Consider the following 6,092-nt stretch of genomic DNA (forward strand, 5'->3'; position numbering starts at 1 on the left):
CTCAGATAACTCCCAAGATCAACATTCCACAATGATCGTCCTACAAATATTAATAACCAGACTATTCTTCATCTGCACAGCTCATAAAACAAAGCTTCCCTTCCGTATGCAGAGGTTAGACCTTTTCTTCCCTCTAATGGCATGTAATCTATGCTGCCCTTCTTCAAACTTCACCTCCTTCTGTACTGGAAGGACTGAGAAACCCTAACTACTGAGAGTAAGAACATCATCGATGTATCTACCTCACATTATCTGTACACCATATGAAGGTCCATCTCCATTCCTCAATATAACGTCATGTGACCAACAAATGAGGAGGAGATACTGTACACCATATGAAGGTCCATCTCCATCCCTCAATATAACGTCATGTCCCCAACAAATGAGGAGGAGATACTGTACACCATATGAAGGTCCATCCCCATCCCTCAATATAACGTCATGTGACCAACAAATGAGGAGGAGATACTGTACACCATATGAAGTTCCATCTCCATTCCCCAATATGACGTCATGTGACCAACAAATGAGGAGGAGATACTGTACACCATATGAAGGTCCATCTCCATTCCTCAGTGTGGTTTGGGTGTATTGGATCCTTTCTCTGGCTCTTATGATGGTTCTCAGTTTTATTCCAGAGCCCTGAGAAACGGAGAGCTCTACCAACATGTATGATTCCTGAGTGTGAGATTTGAAGGCTTCTTACAATGTTTACTCAAAAATTGTTTCCCAGCAGATGGACGCCGTGTCTGGAACGTCTCTGAGGGACATCTTGTGTTATCTGCAGATTATAGTGACATCACACGACATTCTCCAGGAGTGAATCCCATTACTCATACTAGACATCACAGACCTTCCCATTCAGAGACATCGATGGATCCCTCCAATCCTGAGGAATCTTCTGTCCAATCACATGTCAGGACTCTGAGATCTCACAATACAAACACATCAACAGATCCATCTAATCAGAATGAATCTCCGTTAAGCCATGAGGGAGATCACACAGGAGAGAGTTCATTGTCCTGTTCAGTGTGTGGGAAATCTTTCAAAGAAAAAAGAGCACTCTGTAAACATGAGAAAACTCACACGGGTGAACGGAGCTATTCATGTTCAGAGTGTGGGAAATGTTTCATTCAGGAAGCACTCCTACTTACACACCAGAAAATTCACACAGGAGAACGTCCCTATTCATGTTCAGAGTGCGGAAAAAGTTTCACATGGAAAAACGTACTTCTTAGACACGAGAGAAGTCACACGGGTGAGCGTCCTTATTCGTGTTCAGAGTGTGGGAAAAGTTTTGTTCGGAAAGGAATCCTCATTCAACACCAGAGAATTCACACAGGCGAGTATCCGTATTTATGCCCAGAGTGCGGGAAAACTTTCATTCAGAAAGGAGATCTAGTTAACCACCAGAGAATTCACACGGGTGAGCGTCCATATTCTTGTCTAGAGTGCGGGAAAAGCTTTATTCGGAAAGGAAAACTTCTTACACACCAAAGAATTCACACTGGTGAGCGGCCTTATGCGTGTTCAGAGTGTGGGAAAAGTTTCATTCAGAAAGGAAGCCTTATTAAACACCAGAGAATTCACACAGGTGAACGTCCTTATTCATGTTCAGAGTGTGGGAAAAGTTTTACTGAGAAACAAGTACTTGTTACGCACCAGAAAATTCATACGGGTGAACGTCCTTATTCATGTTCAGAGTGCGGGAAAAGTTTCACTGAGAAAAAAGTACTTATTACACACCAGAAAATTCACACAGGTGTGCATCCTTATTCATGCTCTGAGTGTAAGAAATGTTTCACTGAGAAAAGAGACCTTCTTAAACACCAGAGAATTCACACGGGTGAGCGTCCATATTCATGTTCAGAGTGTGGGAAATGTTTCATTCAGGAAGCACACCTTCTTGCACACCAGAGAATTCACACCGGTGAGTGCCCGTATTCGTGTTCAGAGTGTGGAAAAAGTTTCACTCGGAATAATTTACTTCTTATACACCAAAGAATTCACACAGGTGTTCACCCTTTTTCTTGTTCAGAGTGTGGGAAATGTTTCACCAAGAAAGGAAGCCTTTATACACACCAAAGAACTCACACGGGTGAGCGTCCCTATTCATGTTCAGAGTGTGGGAAGTGTTTCATTCAAAAAGGACACTTTCTTGCACATCAGAAAAGCCACACTTGTGAGCGACCCTATTCATGTTCAGTATGTGGGAACAGTTTCAAAAATAAAAGTAACCTTGTTAGACATCAAAGAGTTCACACGGGCGAACATATTTTTAAATGCTCCGAGTGCGGGAAAAGTTTCAATTACAAAGGAAACCTTCTTAAACACCAGAGAATTCACACTGGCGAGTGTCCTTATTCATGTTCAGAGTGCGGGAAATGTTTCAGTTACATCAGAACGTTTATGGCGCACCAGAGAATTCACACAAGCTGACAACCATCTTCATGTTCAGATTGGTGCGTTGGGTGAGGCGCAAAAATATATTATATATACTTTGTTATAAGTATAATCTGAAATAAAAAAGAAAGCTCTACAATACTCTTTTCTGAGTTTTTTCTTTGAAATTTTCATAATTCTCGGATGATTGCTGAATTAAATGAGGAGCTCCCACCATCCCTGTGCTGAGTTCCCGGGTCTGTACCCCCGCTGTGCCCATTATGAGGAGCTCCCCCCATCCCTGTGCTGAGTTCCCGGGTCTGTACCCCCGCTGTGCCCATTATGAGGAGCTCCCCCCATCCCTGTGCTGAGTTCCCGGGTCTGTACCCCCGCTGTGCCCATTATGAGGAGCTCCCCCCATCCCTGTGCTGAGTTCCCGGGTCTGTACCCCCGCTGTGCCCATTATGAGGAGCTCCCCCCATCCCTGTGCTGAGTTCCCGGGTCTGTACCCCCGCTGTGCCCATTATGAGGAGCTCCCCCCATCCCTGTGCTGAGTTCCCGGGTCTGTACCCCCGCTGTGCCCATTATGAGGAGCTCCCCCCATCCCTGTGCTGAGTTCCCGGGTCTGTACCCCCGCTGTGCCCATTATGAGGAGCTCCCCCCATCCCTGTGCTGAGTTCCCGGGTCTGTACCCCCGCTGTGCCCATTATGAGGAGCTCCCCCCATCCCTGTGCTGAGTTCCCGGGTCTGTACCCCCGCTGTGCCCATTATGAGGAGCTCCCCCCATCCCTGTGCTGAGTTCCCGGGTCTGTACCCCCGCTGTGCCCATTATGAGGAGCTCCCCCCATCCCTGTGCTGAGTTCCCGGGTCTGTACCCCCGCTGTGCCCATTATGAGGAGCTCCCCCCATCCCTGTGCTGAGTTCCCGGGTCTGTACCCCCGCTGTGCCCATTATGAGGAGCTCCCCCCATCCCTGTGCTGAGTTCCCGGGTCTGTACCCCCGCTGTGCCCATTATGAGGAGCTCCCCCCATCCCTGTGCTGAGTTCCCGGGTCTGTACCCCCGCTGTGCCCATTATGAGGAGCTCCCCCCATCCCTGTGCTGAGTTCCCGGGTCTGTACCCCCGCTGTGCCCATTATGAGGAGCTCCCCCCATCCCTGTGCTGAGTTCCCGGGTCTGTACCCCCGCTGTGCCCATTATGAGGAGCTCCCCCCATCCCTGTGCTGAGTTCCCGGGTCTGTACCCCCGCTGTGCCCATTATGAGGAGCTCCCCCCATCCCTGTGCTGAGTTCCCGGGTCTGTACCCCCGCTGTGCCCATTATGAGGAGCTCCCCCCATCCCTGTGCTGAGTTCCCGGGTCTGTACCCCCGCTGTGCCCATTATGAGGAGCTCCCCCCATCCCTGTGCTGAGTTCCCGGGTCTGTACCCCCGCTGTGCCCATTATGAGGAGCTCCCCCCATCCCTGTGCTGAGTTCCCGGGTCTGTACCCCCGCTGTGCCCATTATGAGGAGCTCCCCCCATCCCTGTGCTGAGTTCCCGGGTCTGTACCCCCGCTGTGCCCATTATGAGGAGCTCCCCCCATCCCTGTGCTGAGTTCCCGGGTCTGTACCCCCGCTGTGCCCATTATGAGGAGCTCCCCCCATCCCTGTGCTGAGTTCCCGGGTCTGTACCCCCGCTGTGCCCATTATGAGGAGCTCCCCCCATCCCTGTGCTGAGTTCCCGGGTCTGTACACCTGCTGTGCCCATTATGAGGGGCCCCCACCATCCCTGTGCTGAGTTCCCGGGTCTGTGTCATATATCTTCCTCAGAGAGCGTAACATACAGGGGGACAGGGACTCTTATACACAATCACACATATGCGTTGAACTCGATGGACCTGTGTCTCTATTCAACCTCAAATACTACGTAACCATGGTGATGATTCTCCTTAGTAAGGTTCTCCTGCAAAACTGTGAACAAGACGATCTACTTCTCCCCAAAACTTGAGCCAAGAAGGGCCCCGCATACAGATTACGGCCCCGCATACAGACTACGGCGAGAGCCCAGCACCCGCCGCCGCCACGGACTTTACTTCCGCTTTCACTTTTAACCTGTAATAAATGCGACAAAAACCGGAGAAACGCCCAAAGAAGAGGCTGCCAAAGTGTCCAAAAAACAACGTAGGCCGCAGTTTTTATATTCCCCCCACAAGGAGGCCGTCCCAGTACGTGTCGTCAGTGGGACGCATAAACAGGAAGTGATGTAAAGTGCAGGCAGGAAGTTCCGGGTCGGAGGTGAAGCAGGGGAAGCAGAAAGGAGACATTGTTGGAACTGGCAGCAGAGGAAGGTAATCAGATATTGGTTTAGAATTGATCGTTAGAACCTGTTTTGTTATATTTGCTTCATCGATCATCGGGCTCTATGACGACGAGGAGCTCACGCGTTTAACTCCGCAATGGTCTGCTAATAGGGGTGTTTTCCTTTAAGGAGGTTTAATACTGAAAACCCCCCCACACACACACACAATGGACCCCATCAACCTGAACCATCTCAGACCAATCTCCGTGCTCCCCGTTCACCTCCAGACTCCTAGAACGCCTCATCTGCAACCGCGTAACCCTCCATCTCACTCATAACCTCCTCGACCCATTGCAGTCCAATTATCACCCCCAACACTCCACTGAAACCCCCCTCCTAAAACTCACCAATGACGTACTAACAATGGCCACTCATCCCTACTCTGACACCCCGCTACTCCTTACTCTGACCCCTCGCTACTCCTTACTCTGACACCCCGCTACTCCTTACTCTGACCTTGCTATTAGACCTTTCTATTGCTTTTGACACGGTTGACCACCCGCTGCTCCTCAAAAAACTCCACTCGCTTGGACTCCATGACTCGGCTCTCACGTGGTTCTCCTCTTACCTATCTAAGCGCTCCTTAGTGTCACCTACAAATCTTACTCCTCCCCTCCTCTTCCCGTAGGGGTCCCCCAAGGCTCTGTCCTCAGACCCCTTTTCTTCTCTATCTACATCTCCTTGCTTGGTGAACCTACACCCCGTCCTAAACCATGAAACCACAAAGCTACTCATCCTCTTACTTGTTATCTCTTGTCTCTAACATCGCAACTTCCTTCTCAATGGCCAACCTCTACACAGGCTCCTCCCCAACAATTTGTTACCAGTTATACAGTGAGGTGCACACGAAATGGGCTTTGAACAGCCCTTACTGTACAACTGGTAACAAATTGTTGAGTGCGTTTGTCGTTTGTTTTGCTTTACCGATTTGGTGCAGCGACGCATGGGGTTTCTCAGCTGCCAATGGGATGTGCGGGATCCCTTGTGTGTTTCTGTGCTTTTTAAGGAGGCTGGGCTTCCTCCTGACAGGCCTGCACCCAATTTGATATCTTCTGCCCCATGTGCTCCAAGATGGAGACTCTCATAGTTTAGAGTTAGGACCGCACTATAAGAGGTGCCTTGGCGCGGCAGTGCGGCTTTCACATCCTCTGCAGAAGACGTTTATCCAAACCTCTGTCATTGTCCTCAGTGGTGAGACAAGTTGTTTTACATGCTGGTTTGTGAGTGTGCCATGACGCCTTTCTACTGTTTTACTGTTCAAAGCCCATTTCGTGTGCACCGCGCCGTATAACCGGTGACAAATTGTTGAGTGCGTTTGTCGTTTGTTTTGCTTTACCGATTTGGTGCAGCGACGCATGGGGTTTCTCAGCTGCCA

General features: G+C 49.8%; 1 pseudogene; it reads left to right on the top strand.

The window, feature by feature from the left end:
• Positions 1-873: 873 nt before the first annotated feature.
• Positions 874-6,092, top strand: part of LOC108802614 — an 11,602-nt pseudogene continuing 6,383 nt past the window's right edge.

Source organism: Nanorana parkeri, unplaced genomic scaffold (assembly GCF_000935625.1).
Source record: "Nanorana parkeri isolate BGI_ZX_2015 unplaced genomic scaffold, ASM93562v1 scaffold2981, whole genome shotgun sequence".
Classification (NCBI taxonomy): Eukaryota; Metazoa; Chordata; class Amphibia; order Anura; family Dicroglossidae; genus Nanorana; species Nanorana parkeri.